At 39.3% G+C, this 27,780-nt stretch overlaps 1 long non-coding RNA gene and 1 other non-coding gene across 3 annotated transcripts; one reads left to right on the forward strand and one right to left on the reverse strand.

Annotated features, from left to right (window-relative positions):
• Positions 1 to 19,732: 19,732 nt before the first annotated feature.
• LOC119981593 lies at positions 19,733 to 19,838 on the reverse strand. The gene has a single exon (XR_005464198.1). It is a non-coding gene; the product is annotated as a small nucleolar RNA R71 (small nucleolar RNA).
• A 6,200-nt stretch (positions 19,839 to 26,038) lies between these two features.
• LOC119981371 lies at positions 26,039 to 27,145 on the forward strand. Of its 2 annotated transcripts, none has more exons than XR_005464108.1 (2): positions 26,039 to 26,199; positions 26,826 to 27,145. It is a non-coding gene; the product is annotated as an uncharacterized LOC119981371 (long non-coding RNA). The 2 variants fall into 2 exon arrangements; XR_005464109.1 differs by having other exon boundaries at positions 26,869 to 27,145.
• The last annotated feature ends 635 nt before the right edge of the window (positions 27,146 to 27,780 follow it).

Raw genomic sequence — 27,780 nt, forward strand, 5'->3', positions numbered from 1 at the left:
GTTCCAAGGTATGGAATTTTATGACTTTTATGAGATGGCAGCAAAGGTAGCAGAGTATGAAGAATTGTTGAAAGAAGAAAGTAGAAGAAAGAAATCTTCTATGGGAACTTATTACCAAGAGATGGAGATGGCTACTGCAGAGGTGACTTCAGAAAAGAAAGTGTGGGTTTGTCCCGCATTATCCAAACCAAAAGCAACTGAGCCAACAAAGAAGCATCCCATGGGTGGTAACATCAATTACACTTTTGATGTTACGAAAACGAAGGAGATTTTTGATTTTTTATGGCAAGAAAAGTTTGTTACATTTCTAGCTGGACACAAAATACCGTCTCAGGAGGATATGAAAGGGAAGGAATATTGCAAATACCATGACCGATGGTCCCATACCACCAACAACTGCTGGACTCTGAAGAACATGATTCAGGAGAAAATAAACAAAGGTGTCCTACGATTCCCTAATAAGGAGTCAATGCTGGTAGATGAAGATCTATTCCCTCCGGTGGCAACCACAATGCATGCAATTGATGTAGATCTTTGTGACTACCTGGAGCTTAAAAGGAAATTGAAGGAGAAATCTCAGGTATGGGAACCAAAAGCTCATAATTCTCAAAATTTTCAGGTCCACAAGGAGAAGAAGGGATGGAAACCGCTCTATGTGCAACCACCAGCTAGCACCATTACCAACAGATGACAATTGGTGAAACATAAGAAGTTTCCAGCACCTCTAACCAGAACTCAGTTGAGGAGAAAGCAGAGGCAGTATGCTGCATATATGAGGAGTTATTACAAGTCTCCAGTGGTTCAATGTAGAAACTGAACATGGATTCGCAAAGAAAAGAAACAAGAGGATAATCATCAAGTGAAAAAAGATCAACCACCTGCAAAGGAATTCATGGTGGGAGCAATTCAGGTACCATATGAATGTTCTACTACTACTTTAGTTTTGCCAGCTGCTTGGCAGACTAAGAAGCACATAAAGGAAAATCAAATGCCAAAGCTTGACCGGCTAGGGAAGGGTGATCAACCTCTCAGTTCAGTGATGGTACAGATAGTGGATGAAGAGACCCCCAAAAGGGTTATCTTGGAGAAACCTTCAATCCAAATGTCACAGCACATCAAGCCACTGTATGTCAGGCAAACCAATTGACAGAGTCTTAGTTGACAACGGTTCTGCAGTCAATACCATTCCACGATCGGTTCTCAAGATGCTAGGTAAGAAAGAAGATGATTTAATTCCAACTGACGTGACTATGGTAGGCTTTACAGGTGAAGTTACTAAGGCAGTTGGTATACTGCCAGTGGAGCTGACTGTCGGGCAAAAATCTTCCATGACTGCCTTCTTTGTCATTGACAGTCAGGCCAAATATCAAGCTCTATTGGGAAGAGATTGGATTCAGTCCAATTTGTGCATTCCATCTTCACTACATCAGCTCTTGGTGTGCTGGAGAGGAAATGATGTAGAAATCATTTGGGCAGACAACCAGTCATTCAAGACTACATCAGACCAGGTGGAAGCTCGCTATTACCATGCCCAATGTGGACCAATCCAGTTCGAAACCAAGAAAGAAGAGATGCAGAAAATTACAAGACAATTATTGCAACCAACGACCATTGTTCCTTATAGGCCGAGGGGGTTAGAACCAATCATTGAAGAAGATCCATGATGTGGTCGAAGGAAGAAGAGAAGATAGTGGCGGCTGCAATAAATAAGATTGTAGTACAAGCTGTCATTGATAGAATTGTAACAGAAGAAATTAGTGAAAAAGAGATGATATTAGAAAATGATGGCTGTTTAGCCACGAATAATAAAGGGGAGTTGAATTGGAATGATTTGCAAATAGCACCGACCAAATTAGATGATTTGAAAGCCGAAACCCAAGATCCTTTGGAAGAAGTGAACTTAGGGGGGCAAGAAGAGTCCAAAGTTACCTACATTAGTTCTACCTTGGATCCATCTATCAAGGTAAAACTAATAGCTTTACTTCACGAGATTCGTGATTGTTTTGCTTGGGATTACCAGGAAATGCCAGGATTGAATAGAAAGGCGGTAGAACACAGACTGCCTATCAAGCCAGGATACAAACCATACCAGCAACCATCTAGAAGAATGTCTTCAGAAGTGGAGTTGCATGTCAAAGAAGAAATACAAAAGTTGGTTAAGGCCCGCTTCATACGGCCAACCAGGTATGCTGAATGGTTATCTAATATTGTACCGGTAGTCAAGAAAAATGGCAAAATTCGTATCTGTGTCGATTTTCGTGATTTAGACACTGCTACACCTAAAGATGTGTATGTTATGCGAATTGCTGATATGCTGATAGATAGTGTGTCTCAACACAAGTTATTATCTATGATGGATGGTTACTCTGGATACAACCAGATATTTATTGCAGAAGAAGATATTTCAAAAACGACATTTAGATGTCCAGGAGCATTAGGGACATATGAATGGGTAATGATGCCCTTTGGCCTAAAAAATGCCGGAGCAACCTACCAACGGGCAATGAATGCTATCTTCCATGACATGATAGGCACGAAACTGGAAGTTTATATTGATGATATCATTGTCAAGTCAATCAAGGCCAATGACCATGTGGCCGATCTCAAACTTGCATTTGAAAGGACGAGGCAGTACCAACTAAAGCTCAATCCTTTGAAATGTGCCTTTGGAGTTAAAGCTGGAAACTTCTTGGGATTTTTGGTCCATCAAAGAGGCATTGAGGTTGACCAAAACAAAACCAAAGCTATATGCCAAGCTCAACCACCGAAGAACAAACAACAGCTCCAAAGTTTCCTTGGTCAGGTAAATTACCTTAGAATATTTATTTCTAATCTTGCAGGTAAGACCAAGGTATTCTCAGAGTTGTTTAATTTAAAGAAGGAGGAGGCATTCAGATGGGAGTCAAAACACGAAGAGGCCTTTCAAACCATCAAGGCCTACCTAAGAAAACCTCCAGTTCTCTTGCCACCCACCAGGCACAAACCATTGAAGTTGTATATATCAGCCACTGAATTAGGTGCCTACTAGCCCAAGATGATGATGGTGGAAGAGAAAGAGCAGTCTACTACCTGAGTAGATTATTGACAGATACTGAAGGATGATACTCTGTGGTGGAGAAGCTCTGCCTTGCATTATATTTTGCATGTACCAAGTTGAGGCATTACTTGCTTCAAACTAAGGTGTACGTGATCTCAAAGATGGATTTGATCAAGCACATGCTAACCAAGCCATTGTTGACAGGAAGGATAGGTCGATGGTCACTGGCCTTGACAGAATTCAACCTCAAATGGAGACCACAACAGGCAGTCAAAGGACAAGTACTTGCTGATTTCCTTACGGACCACCTATGTCTGGAAATTCCTGAGACCTTACAAGGCATGATAGACGCGCACACTACACCAAACTTTGAAGATGAAGGTGAATGGGTGCTAAAATTCGATGGGTCTAGTACAGAGATGGCTACTGGAGCTGGGGTAGTCATTCAATCTCCAAGAGGTACAAAAACCACCTTAGCTTTTAATTTGGATTTTGATTGCACTAATAACCAGGCAGAATATGAAGCACTCATCATTGGCTTGGAGATTTTGCTTGAACTAAAAGCCAAAAATATTCTGGTGGTTAGAGATTCTCAATTGGTGTTAAAACAACTGGCTGGAGAATTCAAATGTGCTAGTTTTACATTGGCACCATACTACAGTACAGCCTTGCAATTGCTTGATGACTTCCAGGAGGTGGAGTTGAAGTACATTCCACAAGATCAAAATCATGAGGCCAAGGGATTGGCCCAACTAGCTTCTGGTGGAAAGACGATCTCATCCATCTATCAGAGAAAGAGGCATGGCAGTTGAATGCCTAGCTCTTGACGATCAGATGGAAGATTGGAGGAGAGATATCATTAACCATCTGTCATATCCCAATGATCCAGCATCCAGAAAGGTCAAAGTGATGGCATAGAGCTATGTCATGATCGAGGGTGAACTCTTCAAAAAAGGAGCTGATGGTTTGTTACTTCGATGCCCTAGTTTTATTGAAAGTATGAAAATAATGCAACAGGTACATGAAGGTATATGTGGTGCACATCAAACCGGTCCAAAGATGAGATGGTTAATCAGGAGGCACGGCTATTATTGGCTGACCATTCTGGAAGATTGCATTAAATATGCAAAAGGCTGTCAACAATGCCAAAAGTTTGGCAACATTCAAAAAGCACCAGCAGCGGATATGCATCCTATCATTAAACCAAGGCCACTCAGAGGGTGGGCACTTGATATCTTTGGAAAAATCTTTCCTGCCTCATCTAAAGGTCATCATTTTATTTTGGTGGCTACTGACTATTTCACAAAATGGGTAGAGGCAGTACCCCCTGAAAAAGGTCGAGCAAGCAGAGGTAGTAGATTTCATCAAAGAACACCTTATTTTCAGATTTGGTATTCCAGAAACCATCACAACTGACCAGGGGACAATGTTCACTGGAGGGGAGGTCAACGCATTTCTGGAAGACTATGGAGTCAAATTGCTCACATCTACTCCATATTATACTCAGGCCAATGGGCAGGCAGAGGCTTCAAATAAGGTGATCATTTCTATCTTACAGAAAACTATCAAGGATAATCCCAACGCATGGCACAAGATACTACCAGAGACTTTATGGGCCTGTCGCATATCCAAGAGAACAACTACTACAACTAGTCCTTTTGCCCTCACTTATGGGCATGATGCACCTATGGAGCTGGTAGTTCCATCTTTGAGGATCATGAAACAACATGGTCTATCTGCTGGAGAATATTCAGAAGCAATGAACATGGAGCTGGAACAGTTAGATGAAAGTAGGATGGAGGCTCTAAACAGGATGATAGTCCAAAAGAAGAAGATAGCAAAGGCCTACGACAAGAAAGTGAAGAAGAAAGTGTTCCATGAAGGCCAAATGGTGTGGAAGGTGATCCTACCACCAGGAATCAAGGATAGAGAGTTGGGCAAATGGTCCCCAAACTGGGAAGGACCCTTCAAAGTCCATAGAATTCTCAAAGGCAATGCATACTGGTTGCAGACATAGATGGTCAGTCACATAAGAGATTTATCAATGGCAAATACTTAAAGCCATATTTCCCAAGCATTTAGGAATTCACATCTGTAATGGCATAAAGAATGTAAAAACAGGCTATTTAGCCACAGCCATGAGTTGGCCTTAGTGGCCGCATATTCTGAATAAAGAGATTAGATGGCCATGGGCCACACAAAAGAAATTGCAAATAAATAGTTAGCAATTTTAAAAAAGAAAATATCCAAAAAAAAAAGGCCAAACAATGGCCAAAACTAAGTACCAGCGGAATAAATAAGCTAAATTATTTCAAAGAAAACAACCAAGGCCAAATAGTGGCTAAAATCCATAAATTAACTCAGCATATGCTTTAAGGCCGACCAGGTATTCTGATGAGCTTGAAGACGAGCTTGAGTTAGATGCAAATCTGAAGACCAAGCTTGAGCATTAGGTAGTCGTGACTTGATAGAAGAACCCAGAGTATTGAGGCTTTGTTGAGCCTCTTGGAATTTTTCCTGCACCTGGCTTCTTGCATCATATTGCTGCAAAATCTTACCTTTCAAACCTTGGATTTTGAGCTCCAAAGCTTCAATTTCTTCTTGAGCAGCAATAATGTCCTTCTGAATCCCAAGGTCTTCAGCAGCCAGACTTTTAGAATTGGCAAGTAAAATTTCATAAGCAGCTCGGTCTTTAGATAAACCTTCCAACTTACTAGATAAAGTCTGTTCCAGAGAATAGTCTTGATGAAAAGTAGTGGGTAGATGATGCAAATCATGCTCCAAACGTATAAGCCTGCTTTTACTCTCTGGAGCTATCTGAGGATCTGTCAGCAAAGTCTTCACATGCTTCAAAGCTTCCTTACCATCTGATTCTTGAACATCTAGAAGGTTTGTCTCAAAAAGCTGGACCAATCTATTGGTTGCATGCTGCAGTTCTTCCTCAGTTGGCATTTTACTAGCAAGAGGAGGTGGAGTCAGGAAGGAGAAATCCAGACCTGCTAATGGATTTATCACATTGGTTGGAATGATGGAGGTAAGTACTTTGAATGATGTCGCTGCCTGCATAAAGTACTGTTATAAGTATCAAAAAATTGTTCGTGGTAGTGGAATAAAGAAAGTGAAAGATATCAACTTGAGAAGAGAGAGGAGTAATTGAGCCAGAAGGTTGGTTAGAAATTTTGGGAGTGATAATTGGCTAATCTGATGAGGGAACTCCTACATAGCTGGTGAAAATCTTTTCACTCTCATCTCCAGAAGCTTCACTATCATCATCTCCTAAAATAGTAACAGGCTCTGAACTGGATTGAGTTGTCTTCTTGATTCTAGTAGAAGATCGTTGAGATCTTCTCATAGCCATCACCCTCTTATGAGTTTTTGGCTTCTTCTTGGGGGAAATTGGCTCATTTTTAATGTTCAATTTTCTAGAAGAAATTGGAATAGCAGGAATAGCTGCATAGCATATTGCCAGATCAAAATTTCATAGACAGACAAGCAAATGAAAAGGAGGTAAAGAAACATACCAGGTGTAACATCTGCAATGTCTGCCTCAGATTCAGTATTGAGAGTAGGAAGTGGATCAAGTGGAAGTAGACTTGTGTAATATCTTTCCCTCCAGGATAGATAGTCAGAAGTACTATCAAGACTGAATGGTGGCAGCAGTTGGAACACAAATCTCCTCAAAGCGTTATAATTGGCAGCCACCTGGTTTTCAATCCTTTCTCTGGACTGAACACTAGTCCTCTCTTCTCCAGGAGGGTTGTAATGGAAAAGACGGTTAAGAGGCACATTTTGGGTATAACCCAACTGCCTAGCACAAAGTTGAGGATTGTAGGTCTCAAAGCCACAAGTAGGGTTCATAGGATTATCAATATTGGCATCTTTATAGAGATACCTAGGTGTAACAAGACTGGCCCAGAAATCAAGAAGGAGATGGTCCATTACCATAGAGATGGTAACTTTTGAAGACAACAATGGCATCAAAGGACCACCGGGCAAAGTATCAGTAAACAAGAAATATTCAGAATCAGGTCGATCTGAAGGCAAGGATAAGAAGAAATTGAAGACTTCTACAAAAGATCTATCACTAGTGTAAGCTAAGACAAATTGTCCATAGGAAGTGAATTTGGCAGGTAGTTGATAACCAGGAGAACGTAGAACAGGGAAATAAGTGAACAGTCAAGGCTGAAGAATCCAATGGCTGCTAGAAAAACGATGGTAAAAGGGTTTCTCAAAGGTGAGCAAAGAAAGACAGTGATAGATACAGCCTAGCCAAATACTACCCAAAACTACATTCTGACCTTCCGCTAGGGCACATGCAAGGGGAAGATAATCTTTGGCAGGTTGATTTGCAAAGGTACCAAAGACATACCTGCATAGCAAACACCACAAGAACAGAGCATGCTCTTTGAAGGTAGGTTCCCCAAGATGTTTTGAGGAGCTTAAACTCTGGTAGGAAAAAGTTTTCTTTTCCTCCGTTAGTCCTACCTCGACAATCCAGTTAGGGCATATATATCCCTCAACGTGATGGTCATATGACCACCGGGAAAGACAAAAGAGTTTGTCGAACGAGACCAGAAACAGCAGGCCGCTGAAATCAAAGATGGGTCGAAAGGAATTGGCTCAAAGGTCATGTCAATAAGCCGATCAAGTCCCTGCTTCATCCATTGCACACCGAAGGTGGTTCGAAGTCGATTGACCCAGTCTCTCCATCCCAGAGGCAGTTTGGGCCAGGAACGATGTCGTTTCAATAGAGGTAACTCTTTTGCATGATTGGCAAGGAGTTCTTCACGAGAAGGTGATGAAAAGCTTGTCAGTTTTTTGGGTGAAAGATGGGAGTCAATAGGAGCAGTATTTGGAAGGAAAGAAGCCATTGTTTATAGAAGAAGAAAGGAGAAAGTTAGGGATTTCTCAAACAAATCAGGAGGTAAAGAGGCGTGTTGGAGTAAGGGATTAAGAAGCAGCAGCTCAAATTAAATGAGGTAAGTGAAGAGTTTGAATTTTAAATGAATTTTATTTGGTGGTAACTAGCATATGAGAAGGAGGCACGAAAAATCAGCTTGGAATCCAACTTTGAACAGTTGAATTCAGGCTGGGGGGGCAATTGTTGGCACGAAAAATATGTTGAGCCTAATGGGTTTAGAACATGTGCAAGGCCCATTGTGCGACCTATTATGATTCGGATTGTTATGGCCCATAAGCCCATATTATTGAAGAAAAGAAGCCCATTTGATGAGTAACTGCCAAGTAGAGTAGTGCTGAGAGTAGCCCATGAAAAGTGGAGGAAGTTATGGCAGTTACCATAAGGTGGTCCAGGTGGCAGCACATGAAAGAAATGAGGAAAATTGTTGTGGGAAGATGGTAGTAACTTCCAACTTACAGAATATGGAGTAAATCAAGGATAACTACAACAAGATCATGGTTTATGGAGGAGGATTTCGTGCAAAGCAGATAGTATAAAAACTGGTAGACAGACAGAGATAAAGGACACACAAACAACCAATCAAAGAAACAAACTACTCAAGCCCAGAGACAATTTCAACTTTCAATCTTCCTAGCATTCTAGCATTTCAATTACATTTCCAAATCCTTGTCAATTTCAAGCTATGTATTTATTTCCTGTCAAGTTTCAATGCCAACCATCGTTGTGTAAATTGTTCTTGGTGTCTATCTATTTTTCTTCATTCCAATCTCAACAAAGCGCACTTCAGTGAAGTTGGGGAACCTAGAACTATTGAGGTCCCAAGATAGTTCCTTCAATTGTCTAGATAGAAGTCTTATTTATATTCGGTGCATTTCATTCACATTAGTATAGGAAACTATAAGCCTTGGCACACCTGCAAATCATCATCACCTTGGGTCACATTTTGGTGACAGCAGAATCATTATTCGATTTGTTTCAATTTTTCTCCATTGATGTCCTGTTTGGTTGCCGAGGGAACACTGGATTGAGTTTCCCTGTCACTTTTGTATCTCAAGAAACAATAAACGCCTACTCGCTTTCGTGCTGGAATGGAGCTATCTAGATTCGTGTAATTATTAACTTTGTGAAGGGGGGTTTGGGAAATCTTTTGGTGTCTTTGTTTAGCTGTTTATTGCGATGAGCATTTATGGATTCGAATTTCGAGGTCTTTTGGCTAGTGTGGCATTTGGCTTATGCAACTATTGACGACCATAACGTCTGCCTGGTTGGGCATTTGTTGATTTAGTTTGATCTCCACAGTTGTACCTTTAACTTCGTTTGATTTTGCCTGTCTTTATGAAAATTTATGTAGTGACGGATTGTATTGATGTTTTTGTGTTTGGTGTTCGTTTGGGAGACTGTGTTTGCACTATGGGATTACTTTTTTATAATTGACAGCTTTATTTTGCTTAACCAGAGCAATAAGGTCTATAAGGATCTAATTACCTTTTTCCGTCTTGTAGATCTTTCTTCACTCCTGAAGCTAAAAGGAGATCGTGTTTTGCCTCCACTTGCATTTGAAGATTTTTGATATCTGGCATAGCATTAGAAGTGAGTATATTTTGATTTCTGATCAACATCATTGTGAGCGTATTGTCGTTCAAATGGACTAATCCAAGTTGTTTGAGTTCATTGAAACTGTGCCTTCAATTCCAAATTTTCAGTGGGCATATTTGGTTATCGCAAACCTTTTTGTTTCTCTATCACAGTCTGATTGTTATTCATGGCTATAGGGTATATGTATCCAGAAAGCCAAAAGCCAGCCTTTAAGTCGTAAAAGAAAGTTTTTTTGCAGTGTTAAAAGGACATTAAAAACAGGAATAGAACTACATTTGTAAGGAAACTAGACTATGATGATTTATGCTACTTCATCTGTTAAAATGGGAAGTGCATCTTTTGCTCTTGTACTAAATTGAAATGAAATGTCCATGGATAAATCATGAATATCCTGTGACGTTCTTTGCAATTTGCATGTTTGTGAGGTTCTTTGCATTCTTCAATTACTGCCTAAATTTTAAGAATAGTGTTAAATGGCATGGTGGACTTTTGATATAGTATTGTTTTGGATGTAACTTCAGGAATCAAGGGAGAGTGAATTGGACTTTTATTCTTTAGCATATGAGAAATTGCTTCCACTACCAAGCTTAATCATCAAAAGCTACTCTCTGGGTTTCATTTCTCATTCTTGCTGTTGCCATTAACTGGTGTTCTTGCTCAATCATCCATGCTCTGAGTTGTAATTTGGTATGCTTTAAATGATTTAAATTCCCTCTATTGCAGTTCCAATATTTTTTTACTCATTAAGGCACAAAGGTGGTTATTTTTTAGCATAGTTAGGTGCTTTTCTACTGGTGCTTGGTTGGTCTGGTAGTTTTGGCAACTATGAAGAGGTTAATAAATTGAATTCAAATCTCAGTTCTTATTAGAGTTTCTTGTGCAGGTTTTGTTTTTGTTCTCTTTTAATGATCTCTAATATGTTTATGTATGATTTCAGCTGACTTTTAAAAAGATTTACAGGCATGACGTCACTGCGATCAAGATCAGTTGATAACGGATCGCCTTCCTCGCATTCAGAACAAGCTTCTCTGCCTAATACTGGAGCAAGCTCTTCTAACCCAAGTTGTTGATATCAATTTTGGCACTTGTAAGTTTTATATATGGATTTTGAAAACTTGTAAGTTTTTCTATGTAGATTTTGGGACATTATAAGTTATGGAGAATTGAAGCATTTGATTGTGTAAATCTATGATTGTTTTTCTGTGGAAATCTATGTTGGAAGCATCTTTCAATTGTTCATTTCAACTGTATATAACAATGAATTAAATAGGGTGTTCAAAGAGCTTTAATAGGGTGACCACCCAGCAAATTCTATATTTTTTTTGTATAGGAAAAATAATAACGGCGCTTTGAAAACGTTGTTATATAATAAAATAAAATTTTAATAAAACGATTCACGGTGCTTACGAAGCGTCGTAAAATAAAAAATAAAAATACATATGCGGCGTTTGTTAAGCGCCGTAATAGAGTAAAATAACAGCGCTTACCTCACCAAGGAATACCAATACTAGCATTTAATTCACGACACTTTTTGTTGCTTTTACGGCGAATTTGTAAGCGTCGTTATTTCTTTCTTAAACGGCGTTTCTAGAAAAGCATCGTAATAACATTAACGACGCAGTTATTAACGACGCTTATTCGGCGTTTCACAAAGCATCGAAGTATATCATTTACGATGCTTTTGTAACTTTTGCGGCGCTTTAAAAGCGCCTATGTTGTCCCTACTGTTGTAGTGATTGTATCAACTATGTGGTCAGATGCCACAAGTGCCAAATTTCTGCTGATAAGACTCATGTTCCAGTAAACCCTTTACATGTATTAGCGGCCCCATGGCCATTTTCGATGTGGCGTATAGATGTTATTGGCCCCATCGAGCCCAAGGCTTCCAACGGACACCGTTTCATTCTAGTTGCAATTGATTATTTCACGAAGTGGTGGAAGTAAATTCTTATGCTAATGTGACAAGTAGTGTTATCGTTAGATTTTTGAGAAAAGATATTGTATGTCGTTATGAGGTTTCTGAAAGGATCATTACTGACAATGACACGAATTTCAATAGCAAGATAGTAAATGACTTTTGTGAGTAGTTCAAGATCAAACACCATAATTCGTCTCCTTACCACCCCAAGATGAACAAGGCTGCTAAGGCAGCTAACAAAAATATTAAGAAGATTATTCAGAAGATGACGGAGAATTACAAAGATTTGCTTGAAAAGCTTCCTTTGCTTTATATAGGTACCGGACTTCTGTACGCACTTCCACTGGCGAAAGTCTTTTTTGGAACAGAGGCGGCTCTTCCCATTGAAGTGGAAATTCCCTCACTAAGAGTTGTGGTAGAGGACAATTTGGAGGAGACTGTTAGGATGTTCCTAAGATGTCCATTTTAGACCACATGTTTAGTCTCACGTGACTTGCTCTTTAGGAATTATATTAGTTGTGGGAGTTATATTACCCCTCTTATGTCTTTTGTGGAGAACAATAAAAAATCTATTATACTATTTTACTTTCACTGGCCTGTATTTGAGAGAAGATCTTGAATCCAAGAAGCAGTTTTGTATCATCTGGTATCAGAGGCAGGTTCATGCCGTCGCATGGTATTAACTCGCAAACAGAGGAGGAACATGGAATAAAATCTAGTCAAGATGATGGAGACAATCGATCAGTGCTTTCACAAGTTGGAGCAACAAGTTGATTTGTGCTTTTAAAAGTCAGAACAACAGATCTAGCAGTTGATTGCCCTGGTTTTGGGGTTGGATGCCAAACTAGGTAAGGATTCAGTGTGTTCCCAAGAGTTTCAAGCAGAGGATGACGTGAAGAAATCGGTGTTCAACTGGGACCGACCTTCGAACTTAGTGTCTGATCTGAACCATCACTCAGATGGTGCTACGATTCCAAAGGGAACTCATATGGATTTTCTGAAGTTTGAAACTGGTGATCCATTTGAGTGAATCTATTGTGCAGAGCAGTACTTTGATTTCAACTTAACACAGGTAGATCTTCGGATAAGGTTCTCATCCTTCAATCTCGAGGAGAGGCCCTACAGTGGTTTAAGTGGATGAGCAAGGTGGTCAAATGAAACTATTGGGGAGACTTCACACAGGTGATTTTGACTGGTTTCGGTCCCAGTCAGTACGAAGATTATGCTAAAATCTTGGCAAAGCTGCAATAGACAGGCTCAGTGAGGGATTATCAAAAGGAATTTGGGAAGTACTCAAACATGGTGGAAGGTTTGCCTGAGTCCTTTCTAATAAGTTGATTTGTAGGAGAACTCGTGGATGAAATAAGGGTTGAGGTCAAGGTGTTGAGACCTACCAGCTTAATTTCCGCCATTGGGTTGGCTCGATTTGATAAAAGACAAGCTCAATTCGAAGAAGGGGAAAGAACCCAACAACACTGCCTCCGATCAAGCTCTTATCATCGACAAAAATGGCTAAAAGAAAGAAGAAGCAACTGTGTTACAACTGTGATAAGAAATGGGTAGCGGGACACAAATGTAAGCAAAAAACGTTGTTCTTGTTGGAGGAATGCAGTCAGGAAGTGGGGGTAGATAGTTAAGGGTCTTTGCCGCCGATAGTATTGGAAGAGTCTACTCAGGAAGGTGTTCTAGAGGCGCTGCACATATCGGTTGACGCCTTGGGGGGTTATGTGACTCCGCAAACCATGCGAGTCACAATCCTTATTAAAAATCAACCTTTCACAGCCTCAATCTATTCTGGCAGTACGCATAAATTCCTTCATCCACGCTGGTTAACCAGGCTTGGTTGGAAGTTGGAGAAGGTTACTAACATGGAACTTCAGATCGCTAATGGTGGAAGTATGCTCAGTTCAGGGTATTGCCTGGCCTTATCCTTGCACATCCAACAGTATGAGGGTACCGTTGATTTTTATCTTCTGAAACTAGGAGGATGTGATGCTATTTTAGGAATGGCATGGTTGAGAACTCTTGGCCCAGTGTTGTGGTATTTTGATAATATTCAGTTGCAGTTCACATGTGAAGGGAGGAAGGTGAGCATCACATGCCTCAATTCTAAACCGATTAAGTTGATAGAGGCTCACCAGATGGAACAAATCCTAAGGGGTCCTGAACCTTTGGGTTTCATGGTAGCATCTGTCATTACAAGCTGGCATACCATGAATCAGTTCAAGGGTGCTCAGCAATTTCAGTTGGATACTGACGATTCATTAGAGCCTTCTCTTCAAGACTTGATCTAGAGGTTCAAGGGGATTTTTGAAGAACCTACAGAGTTGCCCCCAGTAAGAGCTATTAACCATCCGATTCCCACCTTATCAAGGAGTTCATCGGTGAATATGTGCCCTTATCGTTATGCTCACTTTCAAAAGGTAGAGATAAAGCGTTTGGTTAGTGAAATTCTCAAATCAGGGATCATTCGATCTTCTAGCAGTCCCTTTTCGTCTCCAGCACTCTTGGTGCATAAGAAGGATGGTACGTGGTGATTTTGTGTCGACTACAGAGCTCTTAACAACATTACGATCAAAGGGACATTCATAAGAAGGTGGTGATTCTGTGTTTTCTAAATTGGATCTCCGGGCGGGTTACCACCAAATCAGGGTGGATGAAACAGACATTCATAAAATAGCTTTTCGAACTCATGATGGTCACTTCAAATTTTTGGTGATGCCATTTGGCTTGACAAATGCTCCGTGTACCTTTCAACATCTCATGAATTCAGTTTTCTTGCCTTATCTTAGACACTTTGTGGTTGTGTTTCTGGATGACATTTTGATACATAGTTTCTCATGGGAGCAACATTTGCATCATTTGGAATTGGTGTTTATGAGATTGCAGGAGCATAAATTGTCTGTGAAGGCTTCCAAATGTTGTTTTAGTGTTACTCGGGTGGAGTATTTGGGCCATGTGATTTCGACGAAAAGGGTCACTGCGGACCCAGTAAAAATACTAAACATGATAGATTGGCCAACTCCAAAGTCTCTAACTGCGTTGTGAGGTTTTCTCGGACTCACTGGGTACTATAGAAAATTTGTGAACAACTATGGCAAGATTAGTGCCCCTCTCAATGCCCTGCTGAAGAAAGGGGGTTTTATCTAGTTTGAGGAGGCGGATCAAGCCTTTGAGGCCTTGAAATAGGCAGTGAGCACCACCCCAGTGTTGGCTTTGCCCGACTTTACGAAGCCCTTTGTTTTGGAAACAAACACTAGCGGGCAGGGTTTAGGTGTCGTTTTGTCTCAAGGAGAGAAACCAATTACCTTTGCCAGTAAACATCTAGCCCCGAAGCACTTGGGACTGTCCACTTATGAAAAGGAACTTATGGCAGTGATCTTTGCAGTTAACAAGTGGAGGCCATATCTGATTGGGCATAAGTTCATTATCAAGATGGATCATGAAAGCATCAAACACCTTCTGGGGTCCCGAGCTCACACTCCACTTCAGCAAAAGTGGATCACCAAACTTTTGGGGTATTATTTTGAAATTGTGTATCAAAGGGGAATGGAAAATATAGCAGTAGATGCGTTATCTCGAAAAATGGACTCTAACATCACCCTAAATGCTTTGTCTTATGCTTTACCTACGTGGTTGGAGGAACTGAATAGAGACCTGGATACAAATTCGTGGATTATAGAAAGGAAAGATAAGCTCCAACAGTCTACCTTCATGGATAAAAATTACTCAGTCAATGATGGGTTCTTGAGGTATAATGGACGTCTGGTGCTCATCCCTACTTCTATGTGGCGATAAAAATTATTAAATGAGCTACATGATAGCCCAGTCGTGGGTCATGAAGGTTACAACAAGACCATTAATAGGGTGCTCTAAACTTTTTATTGGCCGGGGGTTTGATCATTTGTGAAACAGTACATAGCTGAATGTGATGTTTGTCAGAGACAGAAGTATGAAACCCTCAATTCTCCTGGGCTATTGCAGCCTCTACCCGTACCTGATCAGATATGGACGGAGCTCACGTTAGATTTTGTGGAGGCCTTGCCAAATTCTCATGATTACACGGTTATAATGGTAGTTGTTGATCGCCTCTCAAAGGCAGCTCATTTTGCAGCACTGGGACACCCATTTACTGTGGTATCCGTGGCACAGGCGTTTATAGATACCGTCATTAAACTCCATGGAATGCCCAAATCTATTATCAACGACCGGGACAAGGTATTTGTGAGCAAATTTTGGGCGGAACTTTTTATGTTACAAAGCACCCAGTTGAAATTTAGTTCAAGGTATCATCCGCAAACTGATGGTAAGTTGGAGGTGGTTAATCGCTGCCTCGAAACATATCTGCGATGTTTGTCGGGTCAATACCCAAGGAAATCAATTCGTTGGTTGTTGTGGGTGGAGTACTGGTTTAATACCTCGTTTCACAGCGGTACTAAGATGACTCCTTACGAGGCTATGTACGGAGGCCTCCTCCCACCTTATTGTCATATGAACTTGGTACTGCTAAGGTAGTGGTAGTGGAGAGTGAGTTGAAGGATCATGATCAGTTGTTAAGGCATCTAAAGTCTAATTTAGTGGAGGCCCAAAATAGGATGAAATAGCTGGTCGACAAACACCGTACGGAGAGGAGATTTGAAGTGGGGGATTTTTTGTTCCTCAAGTTACAACCTTATCGACAGCAGACAGTAATTCAACGTGGCAACATGAAGTTGGCTCCAAGGTATTATGGCCCCTATGAAGTGTTAAGCAAAATTAGTGTTGTAGCTTACAAACTCAAGCTGCCCACTAGTTCTCGAGTACATCCGATGTTTCATGTCTCTTGTTTGAAGAAGATGGTTGGCCAGAAGGTTCTCAAAATGCAAGATCTACCCAAGTTTACTGAAGAGGCCAAACTGACGCTTGAACCTATGCGCGTTTTGGAACAACGAAAGGTCAAGAAAAGAGGTCGAGAGCTGAGAGAGTGATTAGTTCAATGGCCAGGCTTGGCTGCGGAAGATGCTACTTGGGAAGAGGCAAACAAGGTGGGTGAGTTATTTCCCCATACACAATCTTGGGGACAAGATTGCTCTTCCAAGGAGGTGGGAATGTTAGGATGTTCATGAGATGTCCTTTTTAGACCATATGTTTAGTCTCACGTGACTTGCTCGTTAGGAATTGTATTAGTTGTGGGAGTTATATTACCCCTCTTATGTCTTTTGTGGAGAACAAGAAAAACCTATTGTACTATTTTACTTTCACTGGCTTGTATTTGAGAGAAGATCTTGAATCCAAGAAGCAGTTTCGTATCAGAGACAAAATGGGTCTGAACTCGATATGAACATTTAAATTTTATTCAGGAGAGAAGATTGGGGGGACTTTGTAGAGGATAATTTTATCAAAGACAAATGATAAGAGCACACTACAAGAAAGTGCGTCCTCATTGTTTCAGAGAGGAGGATTTAGTACTAAAGATGATTCAACCGCCTCAAAAAGATTTTCGCGGAAAATGGACTCCCACCTTTAAGGGACCATATGTTGTAAAGAAAGCATTCTCTGGTGGATCAGTAATTTTGACAAAGAGCGATGGCAATGATTTGCCTTACCCAGTGAATGTCGATGTTCTCAGGCAGTATTACATGTTAAAAAAATCCTGCTAGAGTGAAAACACTCACGGGCGCTTCAATTCTGGCTACAAATTCATGTTGCGGATTGTTTGAAGAAAGATGGTTGGGACATGGGTCTATTGAATTGGTGAACGGTGTCTGAGTTGGTTGTTAACTTGTCTCACATTAAGATAGGTAGGGGTGCAGAATCGACTTCATAGTTGTCAGATTTAAGGAAGATCAATTGGACGCGCGCCCAAAACTGAGGCAGTTTTTGGTGCGCTCTTTATGTTATCTTGTATTTCACCCTGCGAAGGTTTTAGTCCGTTAAACAGAGGGAGAAGTTTGTTGGCAGATATGGGAGTTTCAGATTTGATCATTGTTAAGTGGGTGTGTACACTAAAATTGGGACAGTTTTTGGTGCAATCTTTGAATTATCACATATTTCATCTTGGAGAAGTTTGATTTGTCTTTCTTTTCTTTGACCTCTCTATATTCTTGTACATATCTTAGCCGGGAATGACTCCAGTGATCCCGAACAATTTTTATAAAAAATCTCTTTCCAAAATTTAGCCAAGCTGGGAATGGCTCCAGTGATCCCGAACACTTTATATAAAAAATATCTTTCCAAAATTCAGCCAAGCTGGGAATGGCTCAAGTGATCCTGAGCACTTTTTATAAAAAGTCTTTTTCCAAAATTCAGCTAAGCCGGGTGTTGTGCTAATTATATACATATAATTACACACCCTTTACATTGTATTTCATGGTTCTTTGAGTAAATTGAGGAACAATATTACCTAAGAATTGTATATTTGCACATTGCAGGTGCCTAGGAGCATATCAGACGGAAACGAGTCAAATCGGATCAAAGATTGAAGAAAGGAGAAAATAACAGCAGAGGCAAATCCCGATCGATCGGAATTGGATCACGATCGATAGGGCCATGTAAAGTTCAAAAATTCCAAATTGTATTTCCGATCGATCGGAGTTACTATTCATAGCACAGCAAATTTCGTGAAAAAACTCCGAATTCAAGTGGGTCCGAACCAAAACGACCTCAAATTGTATAAGAAACGACATAGGAGTTTAGGGAGGTATAAATAGGTAGTTTTTAGGGTTTTAGAGGACTCTCTCACACATTCTACCACAATTGGAGAGCTTGGAGAAGAAGAGGGTCTACAAGGGGGTTTTCTCTCTCCTTTTCTATCCTAGTTTCTATAGTTGATTTCCTTTGTTTAATGATGTATTTTTCTTCCATGAGTGGCTAGATTTCTTACTAGGGTCTTAATGTAACCAAACCTTGAAGATTCAAGAAACTTGGTTTCCTTATTTCTTGATTTCTCTCTCTCTCTTGATTATCTATGGGTGTGATGAATGCTTTTGAATGTTTGGCCATCATTCAATTGATTTGTTGCCTAGATTGAGACTGAAAGGAAATATCTAGGATTTGCCTCAAGCCATAGATGACATAGGGTGCATGAACCATAGGAATATAGGTTTGTGACTTATGCAATCGTTAAATGATTTTCATAGTTCTTAATGGGTTTTTATTTATTAATCCAATTGTTAGGAATAACAGGGATTTATATTGAAAATACGTTTGATGTTTCTTGGAATAGAACGTTGAATAGGTTGGAAAATCGATTGTCATCATAGAGAGATGAATTAGGGATTAAGGGACCAAGGGAATTGAATTGGATAGGTGAGGTGACGTTAAGTACCTTAGTGCTTTCCATCATTGATTGCATACTTGTGTTTGAATTGTCTTTGTTCTTTTGCTTTAGTTTAGTTTGAAAACAAAACCAATCTTGAATCCTTTTCCCTAATTTGCATAGTTGTTACTAGTTTGACATTGATCTTGATTGCCATTATATCCTCGTTGGGAACGATAATTTACTCATCTCTTATTACTTGTGCGATTTGTGCGCTTGCAATTAAATCCATATCAAGTTTTTGGCACCGTTGCCGGGGATTGAGGCAATTGGTTTTTTGTGTCAAATTAGGTTTTCAATTGTGTTAATTGGTTTTATTTTTCTGCGGAATTTATTTCTCTTGTATGAGTTTGGGAAGGCATGCTCTTAACTCGGAGTTGATTGATATCGATTTGAAAATTGAGAGGACTTTTCGCAATCTTAGACGGGAGCTTATTAATAATCACATGGAAGGCATGGGAGACAATCAAGGAAGGGGGAATGTTGGTGAGCTAGGTGGTGGTTTAAATGCTAATGATGGCAATGGTAATGTTGGAGGCGCTAATGGAAGAAATGGTGGTGAAGAGGTTGAAAACCCTCCTAGGTAATTTGATCCTCGCTCTCTTGAGGATTGTGCTAGGCCTACTTGGGATACAAATCCTTCAAGAATCCACTATCCTCCTATCAATGCTACTAATTTTGAGATCAAGCCGGCTATCATCAACATTATCTCTAATTCGGTGAATTTCTATGGTCTTCTTAATGAAGAGCCCATTGTACATCTTCGCTCTTTCTTGCATGTGTGCACTACTTTTGGGATTAATGGAGCTTCTAAGGATGCTATCTTGTTGAGGTTATTCCCATTTTCTTTGAGGGACAAGGCTAAGGGATGGTTGATGTCCTTGCCTCCCAATTCTATCACCACTTGGGATGAGATGGCGGAGCAATTCTTGACGAAATTATTTCCTCCGGCCAAAGAGGTGCAAATTAGGGCGGATATCATGTCCTTTGTCCAAAAGGATCTTGAATCATCCTATGAGGCTTGGGAGCGCTTTAAAGGAATTATTCGAAGTTGCCCAAATCATGGTCTTCCGGAATGGGTGGTGTACCAAGCTTTCTATAATGGGATGAGCATGCATACTAAGGAGACTATTGATGCGGCAGCAGGAGGTTCTTTTATGACCAAAAATCAAGAGAAGGCTCGTGAATTACTTGATAAAGTGGCCAAGACCACTATCTCTTGGTCCTCGGTGAGGGGGAATCCAAAGTAAGGGGGAAGTTGTAGAGATGATGAAGTTATGTCTACCTTGGCTATTATGGCAAAGAAGATTGAGGCATTGACGCTAAATCAAGCTCAAGGAGTGCATGCTATGCAAAGCACACCTTCCCATACGTCTTGTGATTATTGTTGTAGGCGTCATCCTATGGGGGAGTGACTTATTGATTCTTCTTCTAACTCTAGTGAGCAAGAGAATGTCATTGGTGGAGGCAACTTCAATCAACCCCGCAATGATCCTTATTCCAACTTCTACAATCCGGGATTTAGGAATCACCCCAACTTCTCTTGGAGTAATACTCAAAATGTGCAAAATCCTCAACATCTAATGCAGCCCCAAGAGAAGAAGATGGATATTGATGAAATGTTCTCAAAGCTAGCCGGAGGCCTAGATGCACTTACAACTCATACCACCCAATTTATGACAAGGACGGAGCAATACATGAGCAAAACCGATGCCACTCTACAAGCTCAAGCAAATTTGATGCAAAATTATGGAGCTTCCATCCAGAATCTTGAGGCACGAATGGGGCAAATAGCTAACACTTTGTCATATAGAGAAAGAGGTACATTGCCAAGCCAATCAGAGGTGAATCCAAAAGGGAAGGAGAAGGAGTAATGCATGACAATCACTCTCCGGACTGGTAAGGTGCTTAAAAATGCTTCTGATCTAGTTGCCGAAAAGGTGAAAATTTTGCAGGAGGAGGAGAAGTGGAGAAAAGAAGCTGAAAAATATCCAGAGACAATTTTCGAACGATAGGGCCTTTTTGGTGAAACTTTACCCAAGGCTAATTCCGATCGATCGAAGCCCCAACCGATCGATCGGCCTGTTCCAGTTCCTGTGAAAGTGAAAGATGCACAACCACGATATGCAGTTGAGCCTGATTGGCCCGATCTCTCTTCCTGCACCTCCAGTCAAGGCTTATGTGCCTCCAATTCTGTTTGCTCAAAGGTTAAAAAGCAACAAGAAAAAGGATGATCAAAGTTCTTGGAGGTATTCAAAAAGTTTCAAGTGAACATCCCCTTTGTCGAGGACTTAGAGCAAATTCCTTGCTAAGCAAATTCCTTGCTATGTCAAATTCATGAAGAAGATCTTGTCCAAAAAGAGGAGATTGAAGGAGCATGAAAAGATACAACTAACCAAAGAGTGTAGTGCCATTGTACAAAGGAAGCTCCCAATCAAACAAGAAGATCTAGGAAGTTTCACAATCCCATGTACTATAGGTAACACTTGATTGATAGATCCTTGTGTGATCTTGGAGCTAGCATAAATTTGATGCCATCGTCAGTTGCTAAGCAAATTGGGATGAAAGAGATTAGTCCAACCATGGTGTCTTTGCAAATGGTGGATAGATCTATCAAATACCCACTTGGCATAGTGGAGGATGTCCTAGTGAAGGTGGGTGATCTTATGTTCCCGACAGATTTTCTTATCTTGGATATGGAGGCCAACCCTACTACTCCCATAATCTTGGGAAGGCCATTCTTGAGCATCGGGAGAGCTTTGATAGATGTTGAAAAAGGGAGGCTTACTTTGAGAGGTGCGGGAGGTGACCAAATCACTTTTAAAGTATTTGGCAATAGATGGCAAGAAGAGGTTTCTCAACAATGCCTTCAAGTGGAGCATATTGACATGGTCATCCCCGACATTCTTGAGAAGGAAGCTCCATATATTCCGGTGGAAGTTCTTCTACGCAAAAATTCCAAGGTTGAGCATGAAGTTCTTAAGGCAGCCTCCCAAGCTGAAATTGAAGTTCAAAAGTCTCAAGTTGAAGATCCCAAGGAGATGAAAAAGAAGAAGAGGAAGACCAAGAAAATGAAGAAAAATGTCTATCCTAAGGAAACGGTGGTGATGAAAGCTTATGCTCCTTGCATGACATCTAAGCAATCAAATGTCAATCTCAAGACTTTAAACCAAGCGCTTTTGGAAGGCAATCCATGTTTTATTATTCTATCTCTATCTCTTTATTTCTATTTTCACCTATTCCTTGCATTGAGGACATTGCATATTTTAAGTGTGGGGGTGGGAATTTAGGTTTTTCTAGTTTTTGCTTGAAATAAAAATTTTGACTTCAAATGTCTTATGCCATGTCATTCTTGAGTGTATTTGGATTTGTGAGCTTTGAAGCATGGATGGATCTTGCTATGGACATTCTTTCCAAGTGAGTCTTCCTATCTTGAAAATTGTTTTGACCATTGTGCTTTTGTGAATATGGAACACTTGATTGTGGGGTATGAAATATGACTTGACTTTGGCATTTATGGTTGTTTGATATCAATTTGATTCTAAGTAGCACTACTTGAGCAATGAAAAAGAAAAAAATATATAGAATAGAAAAGAAAAAAAATTTGTGTTTATGAATAAATGGTTTCTTAAATAAGTTTTATGCTGAGTAACCGGGCCTCTTGCCTAGCAAGCAATGAGTTTCGCGTAAAAACGTAGGAAATGAATGTTAGAGTACCTTGGTGACTAGTTTAACCTTGTAGCCTTTTTGACTCGGGTAATTAGATCCGTTGGGGTGTCTTAACACCTAGTGTCCTAAGCCAACTGGATTGGGTGTAATTGGTCAAAAGCTCGTTACATGGCTCATTTAGAAAGCTTAAGGAGGTTGAACATTGCACAAGTCACCTTTGAGAAGAAAAAAAAAGAAAAAAAAATGTGAATAAGAATGAAGTTTGAATAAATGCTCATTGTATTTGCTCTTTGATTCTTATTATTCTTGGAAGACTACATGACCATTGTTTATGTCACTTTGAAGCCAAATATCAAGTGAAATCCATTATGTGCATCATTTCTTGAAATTATAAGCAAAGTGGATGAGATAAGATTCTTGAAGGAATGCTTTTATTGATTTGAATGCCCTAATGCTTGGTTTGTTAGTGTGGATAAGTTTGGAATTGAGAATCCATTTTATACTCTTGTTGATGACATGAATTTTGGCATTCAAGTTGTTTAATGTTTGTGGATATCATTCTGGTAAACCCTCAGGAGACACGACTCCTCCTACTAGGGGCACCTAGGGGTTTAAAGGCATGTGGCACATGCTAAGTGCCATCGTGAGCCCTACGAAAGTGGTGTAATTTAGTTCCTTACTTTTGCATTAGTGTTAGTTGTTTTGTTTTTCATTTGAGCTGAATTGAGAACTCCTGTCCTTTGATCCTTAGTTTGCTCGAGAATGAGCAAATGTTAAATGTGGGGGTGATTATTATGCTAATTATATATATATATATATATATATATATATATATATATAATTACACACCCTTTACATTGTATTTCATGGTTCTTTGAGTAAATTGAGGATCGATATTACCTAAGAATTGTATATTTGCACATTGCAGGTGCCTAGGAGCATATCGGACGTAAAGAAGTCAAATCGGATCAAAGATTGAAGAAAGGAGAAAATAATAGCAGAGGCAAATCCCAATCGATCGGAATTGGATCCCGATCGATCGGAATTGGATCCCGATCGATCGGGCCATGTAAAGTTCAAAAATTCCGGATTGTATTTTTTGATCGATTGGAAATATTTCCGATCGATAGGAGTTACTATTCACAGCACAGTAAATTTCGTGAAAGAACTCCGAATTCAAGTGGGTCCGAACCAAAACGACCCCAACTTGTATGAGAAACGACATAGGAGTTTAGGGAGGTATAAATAGGTAATTTTTAGGGTTTTAGAGGACTCTCTCACACATTCTTACACATTCTACCACCATTGGAGAGCTTGCAGACACCATTGAAGCTTGGAGAAGAAGAGGGTCTACAAGGGGGTTTTCTCTCTCCTTTTCTATCCTAGTTTCTATGGTTGATTTCCTTTGTTTGATGATGTATTTTGCTTTCATGAGTGGCTAGATTTCTTACTAGGGTCTTAATGTAACCAAACCATGAAGATTCAATAAACTTGCTTTCCTTATTTCTTGATTTCTCTCTCTCTCTCTTGATTGTCTATGGGAGTGATTAATGCTTTTGAATGTTTGGCCATCATTCAATTGATTTGTTGCCTAGATTGAGACCAAAAGGAAATATCTAGGGTTTGCCTCAAGCCATAAATAACATAGGATGCATGAACCATAGGAATATAGGTTTGTGACTTATGCAATCGTTAAATGATTTTCATAGTTCTTAATGGGTTTTCGATATATTAATCCGATTGTTAGGAATAACAAGGATTTATATTGAAAATACTTTTGATGTATCTAGGAATAGAACATTGAATAGGTTGGGAGATCAATTGTCATTATACAGAGAGGAATTAGGGATTAAGAGACCAAGGGAATTGAATTGGATAGGTGAGGTGACGTTAAGTATCCTAGTGCTTTGCATCATTGATTACATTCTTGTATTTGATTTGTCTTTGTTCTTTTGCTTTAGTTTAGTTTAAAAACAAAACCAATCTCGAATCCGTTTCCCTAATTTGCATAGTTGTTACTAGTTTGACATTGATCTTGATTGCCATTATATCCTCATTGGGAACGATAATTTACTCATCTCTCTATTACTTGTGTGATTTGTGAGCTTGCAATTAAATCCATATCACCGGGAATGGCTCCAGTGATCCCGAGCACTTTTTATAAAAAATCTCTTTCTGAATTTTAGCCAAGCCAGGAATGGCTCTAGTGATCCCGAACACTTTTTTATGAAAAATCTCTTTCCAAATTTCAGCCAAGCCGGGAATGGCTCTAGTGATCCCGAGCACTTTTTATCAAAATCTTTTCAAATTTCAGCCAAGTCGGGAATGGCTCCAGTGATCCCGAACACTTTTTATCAAAATCTTTACAAATGTCAGGCAAGCCGGGAATGGCTCCAGTGATCTCGAGCACTTTTTATCAAAATCTTTCCAAATTTCAGCCAAGTCGGGAATGGCTCCAGTGATCCCGAGCGCTCTTTATAAAAAATATTTTTCAAAATTCAACCAAGCCAGGAATGGCTCCAGTGATCCCTAGTACTTTTATAAAAATTCTCTTTCCAAAATTTAGCCAAGCCGGGAATGACTCCAGTTAACCCGAACACTTTTTATAAAAAATCTCTTTTCGAATTTCGGCCAAGCCAGGAGTGGCTCCAGTGATCCCGAACACTTTTTAGCAAAGTCTTTTTAAATTTTAGCCAAGCCGGGAATAACTCCAGTGATCCTGAGCACTTTTTAACAAAATCTTTCCAAATTTCAGCATAGCCATTCGGTGATCCCCAGCACTTTTTTTCAAAATCTTTCTAAATTTCAACCAAGCCAGGAATGACTCCGTTGATCCCGAGCGCTTTTTATACAAAATCTTTTTCAAAATTCAACCATGCTGGGAATGACTCTAGTGATCCCGAGCACTTTTTATCAAAATCTTTTCAAATTTCAGCCAAGCTGGGACTGGCTGCAGTGATCCCAAGCACCTTTTATAAAAAAAAAAACTTTTTCCAAAATTCAGCCAAGCCGGGAATGGCTCAAGTGATCTCAGGCACCTGTTTTGAAAATCGAAGGTCAAAATCTTTGAAATAAAAGCATTCTCTCTCATGTTTCAGTTTTTCCGTAAGAAACTCGGTTGACTACACCATTGTCTGTCTTTTATTCCATAAAAGACATACAAAGGGGGGAAGTTGTAGTAATCGATTTTCGTTTGGCTGAATTTTAAAAATTATAATAATTAAAAAAAAGAAATTAAAAAAGAAAGAACACAAAAAAATAAAAAAAAAATCCAAACCTAAAAACTCTATTCTGTGTTTAACACCTATGAGCCCACAAACTTACAAAAAATTCACGGTCTTTATACCCAAATAAGCCCAAATCTTGGCCCAACTACCCACCCATGTCAAAACCCTAGAAAGTCAAAACCCTAGAAAATATATAGGGAATAAAAGAAATAAAAAAAGAAAAAGAATTAACATAATAGAAATAGGAGATGTGTGGTGTGGATTAAAAGGTAGGAAAAAGACGAAAAAGACAAAAAAGGTAGGGTTTTTGGTTTCATTTGGTTTTATATCAAAGAGAAAGAGGAGGAATTTTTTGGTTGAAGAAAAGAAAAAGAGAGAGAGCCGCCTACAGAGGAGAAAAAGGAGAGAGAAAGGAGAGAAAGGGATGAGAGAAAAAAGAAAGGAGAAGAGGAAAAGGGAAGAGGAAAAAAGGAGAGAGTGAGTATTGAGGAGATTTGATTTTCATATTTGGGTCTTCATCTCCATTGTTAATAGGTGGTAATTTCTTGTTCTCTTTTTTCTTCATCTCTACTTTTTGCTTATCCTTTTTATTTCCATTGCTTTTGCTTGACTATAATTTAGAGTTTAGGTTTAGTTATTCGAGTATTCTATTTCGATTTCCATTCAATTTTGGTTTTGTTTCTCGATTCTTTTATTTGTATATTCTTTTGCTTGTGCTTTTGTTGTTTTTATTTGAGGTTTGGAAGGAAGAAAGTTGATGATTCTTGAAGGAGAAGGAAAAAGGTAGCTTAGGGATATTTGGTTTAGGGAAGAATGAGAGAGTGGGCTGGGTTTTAGGATAATGATATTGGGCTTTAGGTTTAAATGTGTTTTAGGCTAACAATGATTTTGTGTTGTATATTTATGGGTCTTTGTTATATTATTGGGATTTTGTATTTGGGTCTTTTTGTATATTAGGTTAGGACTTTTAAGTAGTTTGGGCTTGTCAGTTTTTTTTTTTATTTCACATGTATTGGGTTCAACCCCATGTAAACTTTGTAATAGTGGATGTAAAATAGTACAAATGCATACATAATACTTTTAGGTGTTAGAAGCATATAGGCATTTAGGGTTTGATTTCGTGGATGATGAATGCATAGATTGCATGCTTACAATTTCAGGAATGGAAAGTTTCTCTCTGAAGGCCACATCCGCTGCTTGCAGGCGATTGTAGCCCTTAAATCTGGAGCTTGAGGCCAGGTCAAGTGAGTTTGAACTCGAGTGTTTTCTGGAGGTGGAGGTGAATCTATCTGTTTCAATCTTGGTCGGTGTTTTTAGGTTGGTGCTTTTGGCTACTATTGTTGGTGAGTACAAACTCAAAATAAATAGACACAATGATAAAGCAGAAAGCTAGAGGTAGAGAGGAAGGAAGGGATAGAACTGAGGTTGTTAGAATTATTTTTTTGGGTGTAATTAATATAATTAATACATTCATTATCAATGATTAATATAATTAATATATTAATTCAATATAATTAGCTCTTTTTGTAGAGGCCATTGAAAATTTCTGTATAATGAACTATGTTTGAAACTTTAAAAATTTTGTCAAAATACAACACGTTCCCTTTTGTGGTGCTATAATTTCAACGTATTTTAATAAAAATATTCTTACGATGGATATAATAATATACAAGAAAATCAAATTTTGAGAGGATATTTTTATAAAGGTATAAAGCCCAAGAACTCATTTGATGAGAACAAATGGTATACATAGCACCACGTTTGTTAGTTAACAGTCTGCAAAATTACAAACCCACGAAGAATTTTCTTAGAAAATGTATAAAGCCCAACAACTCATTCTGTGAGAATAAACAGTACACATAGCACCATGTTTGTTAGTTAGCAGCCTAGAAAGTACAAACTCAAGAATAACATATTTTAAAAAAGTATAAAGCTCAACAACTCATTCAATGAGAATAATTGGTACACATAGCGCCTCGTTCATTAGTTAGCAGTCTAGAAAATTAAAAAATTCAAGAATAACATCTTTAGAAAAAGGTATAAAGCCCAGAAACTCATTCGGTGAGAACAAATGGCACACATAGCACCACGTTCGTTAGTTAGCATCCAAGAAAA

This window comes from Tripterygium wilfordii, chromosome 16, assembly GCF_013401445.1.
Source record: "Tripterygium wilfordii isolate XIE 37 chromosome 16, ASM1340144v1, whole genome shotgun sequence".
In the NCBI taxonomy this organism is placed as follows: Eukaryota; Viridiplantae; Streptophyta; class Magnoliopsida; order Celastrales; family Celastraceae; genus Tripterygium; species Tripterygium wilfordii.